At 45.5% G+C, this 14,354-nt stretch overlaps 1 long non-coding RNA gene across 1 annotated transcript; it reads right to left on the bottom strand.

The window, feature by feature from the left end:
- Nucleotides 1-2,157: 2,157 nt before the first annotated feature.
- On the bottom strand, nucleotides 2,158-11,697 carry LOC149331434 (uncharacterized). The gene is made up of 4 exons (XR_016285048.1): nucleotides 11,504-11,697; nucleotides 11,354-11,411; nucleotides 10,789-10,898; nucleotides 2,158-2,338 (listed from the first exon to the last, which is right to left on the bottom strand). It is a non-coding gene; the product is annotated as an uncharacterized LOC149331434 (long non-coding RNA).
- Nucleotides 11,698-14,354: the final 2,657 nt, after the last annotated feature.

The following is a 14,354-nucleotide window of genomic DNA, read 5'->3' as shown; positions in this document are numbered from 1 at the left end:
GCTGGACTGGCTCATGAAAACGTAGCACTGGTAAAACGCAGCAACCGCGAACGTAACAGCGGGGTTCTACTCGAGGTTTGTTTTGCAGGAAAAAAAAAATCAATCCTTCCACTTTTCATTGTGAGGACTATAGAAGCGCCAGCTGCGGAACAACATATAACGCGTACTTCCATCTCGTATCGATATCACCGTTTCGCTGTACCGCACGCAAGCACCACGATCAGTGCTTTTAGTGGCAAAACCTATTGAGCACGACCCTTCCTCAAACACACGCACTCACGGAGAACTCTCGTTGTTTCGTGCTCGCTTTCTTAGCTCAAACTTTTGGTCAAATTCTATTCGAACTGAGGGTGCCAAGAGTGGACACGTGTGTGCGGCACGGTGGTTTTGTACCCGCGTGCTGCTCTCTTTGAGCAGTCTTATATTTATGTTTGTTGCGAGTAAACTTTTGAGATTTGCGCCAAGACTTTTGAAGATGAAGGCAAGGACCATCACGTTTAGAGCCAAATTGTGCGCGCGCCATGAAAAGGATATATATCGTTGCAACGCCACGCGCCAATGGTCGGGCATATCTCGAAGTCTCAATACTTCAAACTGTTAAGGGACTGAAAATTTGTTCAAATCATGCCGATTTGAAATTAAAGGTAAGGGGACCGAAAATAGAGTTCGGAATAAAGAGAGCCCGACCAGAGGGTTTAATGCATTCACTGGTCTTGTCATTCTTATGCGACCGTTCATCAGCACTGGCAGCATTAGCGGCGCCTCATAGATGCCACTCGATCGGCCTCACATGTTCTAAAATAAACTGGCCCCACGTCGTGACAGGAGTACAGGAAAAAAAAAAAAAAGAACTATAGTGAAGCAGCCGCAAAGACCACAACCCACACCAAGCAACGCGCGCATAGTGCATGTAATGACCCTTCATAGACTGTCGGTCCGGGGGCTGTCGAAAGCACGATGGCCACGTGCAGCACGCTGCATTGCCATGCTTCATCATCGGTCAGGACAGGTAAGCTGTACGGCCGTTGAATAAGCGTGTACTACCGGCAGTTTTGTCGCACTGAAATACGAGATTTTGACGGGACCGAAGTACCTTTCTGTAAATAGCGCAGATTTGAATGAAGCGATTTTTGTGTGTGTACAGTACACACCCTACATACCTCTCGGGCAATAATGGCCCTTAACAGCTAAGCAAGGTTAGAGCAAGAAAAAAATTAAATCTGACATTAACAAGTGATGCAAATTCAATAAGGCACTGTTCTGTTTGAGGAAAGATAGGTCAGAAATGGTAAGAGAAGACAGTAAATCGAATTTGCCAAATATCGTTTTAATCATTTAGGGCCCTTTGTTAACAGGTAAAGACCAACATTACCCAGTTTGTGCACCCAAAGCATCGTCATGAAAACTGGGCGAAACCCAATTCCTGCTCAAAAAGTGTCTTCAAGAGAAATGTAGTTTGCAACAGACTGAAGCTACCGTATTGAAATTGGCAGATGTCTTGAACCTGAAAACAATGAACTAGCCATGTTATCTTTTCCAGGTCGTGTTGCATGGCATGAATTACCGTGGAAGAGTTTTCTTTATGCTCTTTCAGAGTGCAGTTTCGGGAGATACCAATTTCACTAACTGCCAGCGAGAGCCAAGCGCTACAGAATCTGCCTCATTTGCAGTGGGTTGGAACCCCAGTAGTGCTAGGATGGTTGCCTAGCCTTTTTGAAATACCTACAAAGACCATTCAGTTAAAAGCACCCAGATTACAATATTCAGCACTATTTCCTAGCACTGTCAGTGCTGTATGAGGTGGTGGTATAGGCAGAAGCATCCCACATCAAGGGATGGTCCCTCCTATGCATTGAAAGTACATGTGCAGCGCCCACGAATATTCATTACCTGATCTACATTTTCACTGGGCTTCAGTACCCTTCTAGCAGTAGTCTCAGAGCAGCTTGTCAGTGAAATTTCTTTTCCTCATTAACTTTGTGCAGCATTTTCTGCTGCAGGGGCATGAACAGAAAGGCAATATGCGGCTCTGCAGAGGAAACAATGTGGAGGCTGGCTATGGTCTCAACCGACTGTTTTGAAACATGATTTTTCTATAGGGCCAGCCACGTTGTTAGTAATCTATTCATATGCTTCATTAATCACCGACAAGGCATGTTGGTAGGAATACTTTATTTGGCACAGCAGTTCTGGCAGCAATGGGTATATTGTCATTCTGCTTGTAGGCCAAGGTGCAGACTTGTGAGCACGTTCTTGAGCCAGTAGCCTGGAACGATGAATAGGTGCCTTGGACCAGAGAATGCTGCGTCATGCAAGGTCGGTTGCTGCAGTCCCTCCCCTAGTGTCAGCCATATGCAGGGTTGGATGCCATGAAAAGAGAAAACAAAAGTGGGCAAGCTCAGAAAAGTAAAATGCAACTAAAAAACCACTAAGAGAAACCCACAAACAAATGCACAAAAAAAAAATGAATGCATGCAAGAGAGAAAAAGATAAGGACATCTCCCAATTGTGTTCAGGAAAGTAAAAAGAGCGCTAAATTCTACACAAACCACACAGAAAGATGGACAGGACGGGCGCTGCTGTCTTTCTGTGTGGTTTGTGTACAATTTAGCGCTGTTTTTAATTTCCTGAACACAATGTCACACCAACTAGCCCAGCAAAAGGTACTGTTAAACATCTGCCAACAGACTATCGCAGCAGCCTACGCACTCCTTAGTGGCCTTGTGCATGGACATTTGAAAGATCTTCAAAAAAGGATAAAAGCAACATTGTTGAAGATGTGCTGGAAGAACCACACACAAAAAGAAGTGTGCACAAAGCTCAAGAGAGAATGAAAATAGTCAAGACAAACAACAAAAGGGTTTCACTGGGTCAGACCAGTACTAATTAAGAGAATCAAATTATCAGGTTTCAAATCTTGGCAGTTAAGCTTCGCCAGTCCACAACACTGACGCATTTCCTTTTGCGGCTTCCGACGCTGGCACACAGGAGGTCAAAAGCTCCATATGCTAAACCCAAAACCTTAAAATGGGGGGGGGGGGGGGGGGGGACACCAAAATTTTGGTTGGCGTCTTTGTTTCAAATATTGCATTGCCCCAGGGCACATATACATGACACATGCTGCACGATTCATATATGCACTATAAATAATTTATTACCGTGTTACTTATACTGAGCGGTTTCGCTTTCTGAGCGCCGGGGTGTGTTATGACGTCACTCCCAAGGAAGAGCAGCAACCCTGGTCACGCGGGCTCCAAAAGTAGACAAAGGGACTGCGGCGTCGTCTGCTCTCGTACACATGCTGTGCTTAGCAGGGCATTTTGAATTGCCGGCCGGTACTATGACATGCTTAGCAAAGCAAAGCGGGTGAGGGGCAACGTCGAGTTCCGAAACCAAGCGGCTCACTTGGGACGATCTCAAGTCTGAATACGCGATTTCAGCGTTGTATTTAGCTTTGGAACACTCCGCCCATTCCAAAAGGATAAAAGGGTGCAACAATTTCTGGGAGTCTTTTTGGTGATCTCACGAGTATATTGTGCATTCATAAGCAGATAAAATTTGTTTTGTACAATGTATTTTTAAAATAAATATTTGCTTTCCTTGTGCTTTGCTGCGTATGAAATTAGAGCTAGTTTTCAGCAATGTTGCTGTTCCCGTTGCAGCTTGGATAAGCCTTTGTGATCTAGATGCCAACTGAAAGCGGCATCTGCTTGCATTTGATGAAATGCTCACAGTGCAGTGCATTGCTGCTATCCACATTGCACATAAAAGAAGAATCTAATCCCACTCAAACAAATATCTTTTTGCGTGCTTTACATAGTCGAGTTTCCTTGCGGTGTGGACGGAATAACAAAAATCTGCAGACAAAAAGACTAATATGTAGCCGTTAAATGCATTCCCGAGTTAAATATGCTATCTAGGCGAGCTGAAGCATTCAACAAAGAAAATTAAAACTGGGCGTCCAGCAAGCTACTAATTTTGAATTCCCGACGGCCGAAGCGAGAAACATAGTGGCGATAATAATGGACAGTATACATGATCAATTCACAGAAAAAAATTAATGAAGCCGCAAAAGCTGCATTGCAAGAGATTTGCTTCCCCTGTTTGAGAAAGCTCCTTTTACGAAGTCCATCTCTTTATTATAGGTGGCTACCCTTTTCTTTATTCTTCCCAGCATTTGATGTTCTCTACCAAGTGCGTGTCAACATCAAATTTTTCATTTGAAGCAGACAATAGTAATAAAATTCACAGCAAATACAACTGAATATTCTAGAGTAGTTCAGATATCAATACAGATAGTTAAAATTACAATACAAACATGTTTCCTCAAAATGCAGCAATAAAACTGACTATTCCACATCAATATTTTACTTCTCATAATTTATCACATCCTAATGCTTACTGAGTATCTCAATGAATGAGGGGAAATCATGTAGAATGGTAAAATTTGCCTAAAGCATAACTGTGTGCAGGGAAAAACCTGACAGCTTGAATTTGCAAGCTGGCAAGTGGAGGTGCTCTTGCCACAGTTCGCACTGAAAAGGCGTATGACGTGATGTGGCACACTGCTGAGAAACAAAAGATTACACAAAAAATCAATGAACAGCAGCTTAAGCTACAACGTGAGTGAGAGCTTTAACAAGACTGTCTTCCACGCTGCCTCGTGACACCTAGAGACAGGTCCAACCGTGAAATGCTGTCCCAGATGCATCATTCTTGACGGGACATGGCCCACTGAACTCTTGTGTATGGGTTTAACCACACTGGAATCCCTAGCCATAACGGGCCCACAAATGCTGGCACATTTCAATTCAAAATCTGTGCAGCAATTTCGGCAGCTGTTTTCCTTCTCACCAGACGAAAAGTGCCTCAGTGATCTGGGCTCTTAGATTTGGAAGTTTCTTAAAATTATGCTCACAAGTTCCTGCTCTCTTTTAATGGTTCATAAGAGTGGTGGTCATATGTGCTTTTACAGAAGAAACAAAGAGCACCACTTTGAGAAAATGCTGGAAAATTATCTAAACAAAACACTCCGCATGCTTTCAGGGGATTCATAAACTGCTCATTGTACTGCCAGAGATTATTTCAGGCTTTCAAAGGATGGTTTTTCCATCAGTGAAAAGTACTGCCGTTTCCTGCCTTTCGAATGAAGGCGCCCTATGCTCACACTGGCATCCCTTTCGACAGCAGCAATGCCATGGGAGAAGCACCAAGAGATTTCCATAAAAAATATCAGCTTCCTATGACCTTATCACAGCTCGAACCACAGAGAAACTAGCCTGTTTGTTTCTGCAATGGCCTACAAGATTGACGATGCCTGAGAGCAAGATTTTCAGTTTGATTTTGATGCCACGCTAGGGTGGCATGGCTCCTCGCACGAGTACACTGAAAGTGCATGAATTCTTTACATTGCTATGACTACGGCTTATTCCACAGAAAATACTTTTGAATGCAGCTATGTCTATCCATATGCACTAGCCCAAATTAACTGTCGAGTCCGGGAACCTGTACAGAATGAACCAGTATATACAATGCTCACATCATGGACGACAAGAAAAAGACACCCAAAACAGACAGGCTGCCATGCCTCATACATGTTAGAAGCAAAAATATGCCACGCCAATGTGAACAGACCGTGTGCTGGGCACTCGCAGTACCGTTGAAACTTGTGGCAGACCACTGCGTTAATTTCAGTCAGTCCTTTTTTCCAACTTGGCCACTCTCTTGACCGTATCCCTCACAATTCACTCATTTTTCCAGGTAAAGAAAATTCCCCTGATGATTCAAGGTTGCTAAACACCCTGTAAAGCCATCACAGCCCTTCAGAGAAATATAGTAGAACCTTGCTATTCTGTTCTTGGTTCGTGTAATGTGCCGTATAACAAACCCAAAAATTATGCGTGTTACGCTATTTTTCTTCACAATATAAATCCTGGATAACTTTGTGGAACGATTCCCTGGTGTACATGTCCATAATTTCGTCAAATTCTGACGGCATGGTGCATTCAGAGACCAAGAGGAAATGCCAGCCAAGCTAGTCATCATTTTTCGATACTTTGCCCAAATGCACCTGAGCACTGCGGAGAAGGCTATGAAAAAAAGCAAGGAGACGGAGCATCTTAAGAGCAGCGGCGGCTCCTCCACACTACACAAATGCAATGGGACAAAGTATCTGGAAACGCCAAAGAATAGTTGATGGACTGGATGTGCCATGAAGCTCCAGCCCCATGAAAAACGAAAATATGGAAAGAACTTGCAAGCGCTAGAAAAAAAGGAGCTTTCCAAAATTTGTGCCAGCATACACACACACAATTTTTAATGAAGTGAAAGTGCCAATAAATGCCAGGGATTACGAAATAGTGCAAAACCTGGACATGGAGACAATCGTGTGCAGACCAGCAATCAAATTTTTTGAAGCTCCTAATTCAAGCTTCGTGCAAAAAACAGCACTTGCAACATCCAAGAAAAAAATAATAAATGAAGGAGACAAAAAAAAAAAAAGGGAAGGTGGCAAAAAAATTTGCAGACACCATCGCGTCAAGATTTAGCATTCATTGAAAAGCAGAGTGCAATCACCTTGAAATCAGTGGGTGGCCAAGCGGCTGCCTAGGGAATTTCTCAGTGCCCTTAAGTTCTTACGCAAACAATGATACACCACCCAGCTTGCCATATGTGACAATGCCCATGGGAAAAATGAATATTACACACCACACAGCATGTGGAGAGGAGGGAATGGCCACGAGCATTTTGGAGCAGTCTTTGTAGCAAGCCAAAATTCTGTTAGGAGCAGATTTCCAGTTTTCTAGCAGGTGACCAATACTGAGAGAAGGTAAAGATACGGATGTGCCAAAGTTTAAAAAAATACTGGCTGCACAGTTTTTTTTAAAATGCATATGATTTAAAAGGAAAGTTCATGAGTGCTTTAATGCATACGCCACACTGACATAATAAGTAGGGGTGTGCGAATATTCGAAATTTTCGAATATTTGACCCGACGCGAATATTCGTATCTAGCCGAATATTCATTGTGAGTACCGGCGTTCATTTCGGTCTGTAAGCCCTATCGACAGATACATAACAACATGGCGGCGCCTACACGGAAGGAAAATTCTTTCTTCCTCCAAGGGCCATGCCGCAGCTGACTGCGCTGGTGAGCTTTTTTGTGGCTATACCTGCGAAGCTGGTATAGTCAGAGCTGTGCACGAAGTACCTCGCAAATACGTGCCAGGTTAGTGCCAAGTGAGAGGGCATTTTCTGTGGCTGGAGGAGTCGTTTCAGCTAGAAGGGAACTACTTTTGCCAGACCATGTGGTGCAGCTGGTTTTCCTTCACGACAACCTTTTACGTCATCCCAGCAACACGCTTTTGTACTGATGGCAAGCTAGCCTTAATCAATGCTGTGTACTAGCCATCTTCTCTGATATTTCCACTCTTCTAAGAATTTTGTTCGAGACTTTGATAGTTTTTGTGCACCCACACACACCTTTTGTGTTCATTTCATCATCGATAGCTGAACTGTGATGTTCTTGGGTGCCCAAATAAATGTTTTGTAGTGATTAAATGCGTCTGTCCTTGATTATTCGATATTCGATTCGATATTCGGAACTAAGTATTCATATTCGATTCGTATTCGAAAAATTTGATATTCGCACACCCCTAATAATAAGACATGTTGCTGACATGCCTAGCCTACTTGCAGCTGCTTGACGCATCTGGAAAGAGAGAACTCTTCCCTCCCATTGTAAGGAAAGGGGGGTGCCAGCCTGTCCCCACCACACCCGAGGCTCGTCACTAACCTGTTTGCGGGTGCAGGTGTACGAGCAGCCACGACCCTAGCCATGCAGATGTGCCACTGCTATAGCTACTGCTTATCGCTGTCACATGACTTGGCCTTTCTGCAGCAGATTTCAGTTTTCCTCCAATGCGCCGCACCTATCATTGCTGCGTTGCCGGCTGATCTGCGCCACTGTGCAGCTGTGGTCCAGCCCCATCTCATTGCGTTCTCATATTGCCAACGCTATCATGGATAGCGTGCTTCCCAAATTAAATAAGCTGCAGTGTGTCTCGCATCAGGGCGAAGCTCTCAGTACTGACAGCCACGCTGCCTGTGAAGGGCTCTTTGCAGATGTTCTGCAGCAGGATGGCAGTGTCATCATCATCATCAGCCTGACTACGCCCACTGCAGGGCAAAGGCCTCTCCCACGTCTCTCCAATTAACCCTGTCCTTCGCCAGCTGTGGCCGCCGTATCCCGGCAAACTGCTTAATCTCATCCACCCACGTACCTTTCTGCCGCCCCCTGCTATGCTAGCCTTCTTTAAGGACCCTTAAGGACCAGCGGTTATTTTGCCTTCGGATTACATACCCTGCTCAAGCCGCATTCGAGGCTGAACGGTAGCTATGCAGTTAAAAGGTTTCATGTGCACATTTTAAAAAATTGATCAGGAATCATTATTTACCAGGTAAGTGGATATATTCAGGCCGCTTTCAGTTTGGGCATATTGCCGCTTTGCACATAGTTTTTCTGCAGTGCTACGAGGTACGCCTTAATGAGGTTTCACTGTACTTATGAGTAGTAAGGTTGCTGAATTTGATGCGTCTCAACGTGAAATCTGAACTGACTGATACACCTCCTGCAGTGAGGCCCATGACCCAAGTGTAAAAGTGAAGTTCTGATCTACTGCTATGCGATGCATTCAGAACAGGTGCTGCCCTTGATGGCCTCACAAATAACTTTGACAACAATGGCAACACAGACATCAAAGTTTGCTCTCCACCATTGGTGCCATGTTTGCTGCTGCTCTAATGTCATTTTCCACAGTGGCCCACTCACAACTCACCTCAATCCTGGTAAATACAAGGGGGGGGGGGGGTACTGTGCACAAAAAGACATGGACAAGAAGATAACACAACAAGCGCAGTATGGACAAGAAGATAACACAACAATGTTCTTGTCCATGTCTTTTTGTGTGCAGTACCCCCCCCCCCCTTGTATTTACCAGGATTGACCGACTAGCCCAACAACGTACACCTCAATCCTGACCGCGGTGCCAAACCAGCAAACAACCTATAAGTGGTACTGTGCGGATGGATCTTATGGCCATGCCACTGCTCTAATTACATCACACCACTTTCTCTCAGTCCCATGGCGACATTCCGAGCAAAGGTGGGGGAAGGAGGAAGTTGGAGCACCACAAAAGGCAAATGTACAACAGGGACACAGTGCAGTGGCCTCGCTCAAAGCTCTTGCCCAGAGCTCAAACAGCACAGGCATTTCTGGCTGAGCTTACAACTTTTGTCACACCCAAGTTGACAGCTCACCAGCCACACACACCGCAACAATCACACACGCCAACAGTGCAAGGTCTGGCGATATGATGTTAAGCCATCTGTGCTTTAACCAACCCGAAATTCTTACCCCTCAGTCCAGTAGATGACCTCGGTTCTCTCCGGCGATACACCCAGCCATTACTGTTCACAGCTATGGTAAATTATGATTTCGACCTCTCAGATTCCCTCATCAAGAGGCATGAGGTAAATTGATTACTGTTTGGTTCTTCGGACCAAGAGGCATTAAGGAATTTCTGGGTAAACACTCCCTGAAGGGGCCACAGAAAATCCTCCACCAAAGCTGCAAATTATATTGTTTGAACAGAAATTACTTTTTGTTGTTTATTTATCAGTTTATCTGTACCTCAACGGGCCGAAGGCAGCATTATATAAGGGGTGGGCTGACATGTAACCTCCTGCCACAGAATTTTTCACAAAAAGCAAACTGAAGAGCTAAACTGCCCATCCACATCCTTGAGGCTTTTTTTCCTCTTATAATTCCTGCTGCACTGGAAGCCCTACGTTGGTGCTTGAACCTGAATGCCACACACCCATAGGTGCGCCGCACACATCGTTTATCAGCATAGCGCCACGTAAGATCATGACAATGCCGCATTTGAGGTGAAGAGGTGCAAGTACACAAAACAGTAGGAACGAAACGAAAACACTAATGCTGTGTGAGTCATCCCTGAGCTCCATCTTTTGGCTGCCTCAAAAAGTGAAACTACAACAAATATCGACTTTTAACTTGTGGGGAAAAAAAAAAAAGAGACAAACATAGAAGGAACAACATAAACAACGCCTCGTCCTTGTCTTTCCATGTGTGCTTCAAATATGGGAACTACTCCCTCGTTCAGCTACCTGTCCTACCTACATTCGCCTATGGCTTTTCGCCTCTGCTTGTCTCTAGGGGCACAAACGTTCCCGGTTTCACAGCAGGAGGCCCACTTTCAAAATTATAATTTGCTAGATCCATAACAGTCGAGTTGCTTTGTTCACTATACGGGCAGGCTTTGTTCACCTGGGGTCTGCAGGTGAAAGCCATATTAAGAGTTAATGTTCCCACGTTTTCTTTGTTTTTTCTTTCTACTTGACAGCCAGGGCAAAAAACTGCCACTCACCCGTGCAAAGCAAATGGCCACATAATCATCATAACCACAATGACCTGTCACACACTGCAACAGTGCCTTGTGAGCTTTATGCACCTCACAAGCTTCCAAAATATCAAAGGACATCAAGCACTTTGTCCACAATGTTCCCCTTCTTAAGGCCTCTTTGCAGTATCACCTGTAATAAGCTCTTAAGCTTAGAGGCCTTAAAAGAAAGCTTGCTTTTCCAGTTGCCTCATGCGCTCCATGCTAGTTAGCTACGTGGGTCCAAGCACCTTCCCCGTGTAATACCGAAACTCAGTGCAGGTGGCACAGCACTAGTTTTAAAATTCACAGGAGGTGGAGAGCTCACCTAGTGGCGCCTTAAAGCCTTTGCTGCTTCCGCATTCTATCCCATTTTGTTCAGCCTCTGCGCCAGCAAGAGAACGCCGGACTCGATGCAGGAATCGGGAAGGTCCGTGCCTACAAGTAAAATGCATTTCGGTTTTTCAGCTGTTTTCTGAAATAAAAATAAATTTAAAAGAACATGTTTACGCGCTGCAGACACCAAAGCGTAATCGCTTATCTCGCCGCAATTAGTGCCCCTGTTTCGGAAAGCGGCTCGTATGGATAAACAGCAACACAACTGTAAAATGAACCATTAAATCAGTAACCTAAACACTTTCCTATTAGCGGGGGCACAAAAAATCGGACCGCGCACAAAACTCATCGCATAAACGGTTAGTTCAACCGGGCTGTTGTCAAAAGTTTCCCGCCTTTTTTTTCGGGCGCACGCTAACCATGCGTGTTTTACATGACCAAAAGTTACGTTGGGCCGGGCTGACAAAAGGTACAAAAACTTACTCAGCGCATATTCTCTTCTGTCGAACTGCACTGAGCTTTTCAGCAGAACTCAGGATAAAACAGACGAGTCTCACCTTTAGGGCCTTTGTGTCCACTGCCGAGCAAGCGGGCTCAGTGCTAGTCCTGGGTGATCTGCAAACACAAAATATTCGGGCGCAAGGAAGTTCAAAATGAAATGCCGAATGCCATATAACGGGCAATCACTCAATACATACAATACATACCAAAAGACAGGAAGAACAGAGAAATTGCTCACGGGCAAAACGAGCGCGCGTACCTCCCACCGTCCGGCCATTCTCCTACTGCAAGCAATGCTCGGCTCGGCTCGCTCGGCTGTAGCTCGGCTCAAACATGACAAAAACAACAAAAAAAATGGCCGGACGTGGCGTCATTTTTCAAACCGGATGCGACGTCACGGGTGGAAATAACGCTTGCGTTATTTCGACCGGGTCGCAGGAGACACTTCCCTAGAGAATTGGAACGCACCCAAAGAAACGCCGGCTTGTCTTGGCTTGTCTTGACAATGGCGAGAAGCACGATTGTCGCTACCTTTTGGCATTTCATATTTCTTTTGCTTGGGGCCTCTGAAACGGCCGCATGTTTATGAACCCGGAAGTCGTCATCAGGGCCGGATTAAGAAAAATGGGGGCCCTGGGCTAATGCGCATGTATGCCCCTTTCCCTCAACTGACCCCCTCCACTGGCCTTTGCTAGACCACTGCAATATATCCCATGTTTCATTTTAATTCCACGAAATTTATAGAAGCGAAGTGCTATCAACGGGATTCATGCAACATTAACGCATTGGAATTAGTTTTACAGCGCAGAAAACGCAACGCGCGACACATGTCTGTCCGTGGATCAACGCCATGGAAGAGCCACGTCAGCCGACCGACAACTTGAGCGGCTGCATTGCAGCGCGCGCCGCCTCCTCTCCTCTTTCAGTGACGTCGTACACAAGCCGACAGACGGGTTTTCGTTCGCAGCACTGTTTTAATGCTAACGCATCAAAGAAAAGCAGGTTGTGCTAGCTTCCTGCAGTTGAGCTGGGTACTCTGGCAGCGACTAGGAAACACTCGTTTATTGCCCTGAGATAGTAATATTAAAAGTTATTAAAATTATTTTGATAACATGAACTTTAACTGCTGCCCTCGTGGGGCACTTTTGAATAGCAGAATCTAAGTCCTGGCTCAGTGGTTAGCGTGCTCGGCTACTGAGCCGAGCACCCGGGTTCAAACCCAGCCACATGGCGACACCGTCTTGATGGAGGCGAAATGCAAAAAGGCGCCCGTGCATTATGCGATTTCAGTGCACGTTAAAGATCCCCAGGTGGTCGAAATTATTCCTGAGCCCTCCACCAAGGCATCTCTTTCTCTCCTTTCATTCACACCTTCCTCCCTCCCCTCATGACGCGATTGAGTTGCCCACCTGGAAGTGAGGCAGCTGATGCGCCTTTTATTTCCTCAAAAAATTAAAATTTTCATCGGGCTCTACGAAACCAATCCCAAGAAATAAAAACGAACAAAATAAATTTCCCCAGCCGCGGCGGTCGCACTTCGCTGGAGGCGAAATGCTAGAGGCCCGTGCACTATACGATATCAGTGCACTGTAAAGAATCCGATGTGGTCGAAATTATCAGAGCCTTCCACTACGGCGTTCCGCATAGCCGGACTTGATTTGGGATGTTACAGCCCATAAACGAATGTTTGCATCCCTAGTGGCCACCGGAGTACGAAGTGAAACTGTGGGACTTCCAAGAAGCTAGCACAGCTTGACTTGTTTTTCAACTGGGTAAAGCTAAAGAAAAAAACCCGGTGTAGCATAAAAAAAAATTCTGACTACCAAATGCCATATCTGTGCGAAACTTGAACTCAAACAATCCACCGGTGAAGCTGACAGAAACATTCTACTTCACGCGTTTATTTTCTCAACTGTCTGCATATGATACATTCTGTGCATTCTGGTTTCGGTGCGCCTACCCTGCTCTAATCATACTTGTGACACTAAAGCGTTGCATTTCCTTACATTTGTAAGCCATGAAGAGGGCGCAATGCAAGTATTTTTCACATTGAGTACTGCACTGCATATTAGCGGATATATTTGTGGTTTTAAAAATTGCTGGATTTTAGCGGATTATGAAAGCAGCTCCAGCGGAATGCTTGGCGCAGATGCGGGAGGTTCGCCTCACCGCTCTGTAAAAGCCGTTGTTATGCGACGCCAGGATTCAGATGCCACTGGACGGGTGATTGACAGGAAACCACGAAAACCCTTCCGCAATCCGTAAGCAAACGCACACCGCTTCGTAAGGAAGAGGGCCCCACCGGGGTGGCGGGGGATTCCTGTTTTTGCTGCTCGACAAGCTCTCCCCAACTGATTCGGCTAAACGAAGTTACATCAGGTGGGGGCCCGTCCTCGTTCTGGTTTTCTCGCTTCATACGTGTCGCTCGAAGTTCCATTGCCCGTGGTTCGATACACTAAGCAGGTTAGAATAAATGGGCCCCCCTCTCCTGCTGTCGCAGGTGAGGCCCTGGGCTGCAGCCCCCTTAGCCCCCACCTTAATCCAGCACTGGTCGTCATCCCCGCCGTTTCATGATAAATTTCACCTAAAAAAGTTCCACACCGCGGTCCCGGTATGGAAGTATTAACCGTGTTACAACCGCATCATTGGTAGTGATATATTTCGGTGAAAAAAGCGTGCACGTGAACCTGAGTAACTTCTGAACTCGCAAAAAAAAAACGAAAAATTCGCATATAAGACGCAGCCTTGTATAGGACGCACCAGCAAGATTTTTGAAAAAGAGCTGCGTCTAATACACTGGAAAATACGGTACTGTCCTCAGCAGATGACACATGTAGTACTACAGGGGGGGGGGGGGGGGTAAACCTCATACTTGAATGTGGGGGTATCCATCCGGATTACACTATAATCCGGATATTGATGCAGGCGCAGTCACGCTCCCTGAGGTCCTATGGTTGAAAAAGAAGAATGGTCGTGTGAAGGAATCTGCGATGAAAGTCAGCAAAAAGCGATTGGAAGTGGGGTAACCCTAATGTAAAGGGGGATTGCAGCCGGCCG

The sequence above is a fragment of the Amblyomma mixtum genome, chromosome 8, assembly GCF_055824585.1.
Source record: "Amblyomma mixtum isolate Tamu chromosome 8, ASM5582458v1, whole genome shotgun sequence".
NCBI classification, from domain to species: domain Eukaryota; kingdom Metazoa; phylum Arthropoda; class Arachnida; order Ixodida; family Ixodidae; genus Amblyomma; species Amblyomma mixtum.
This window is presented reverse-complemented; position numbering and strand designations above follow the sequence as displayed.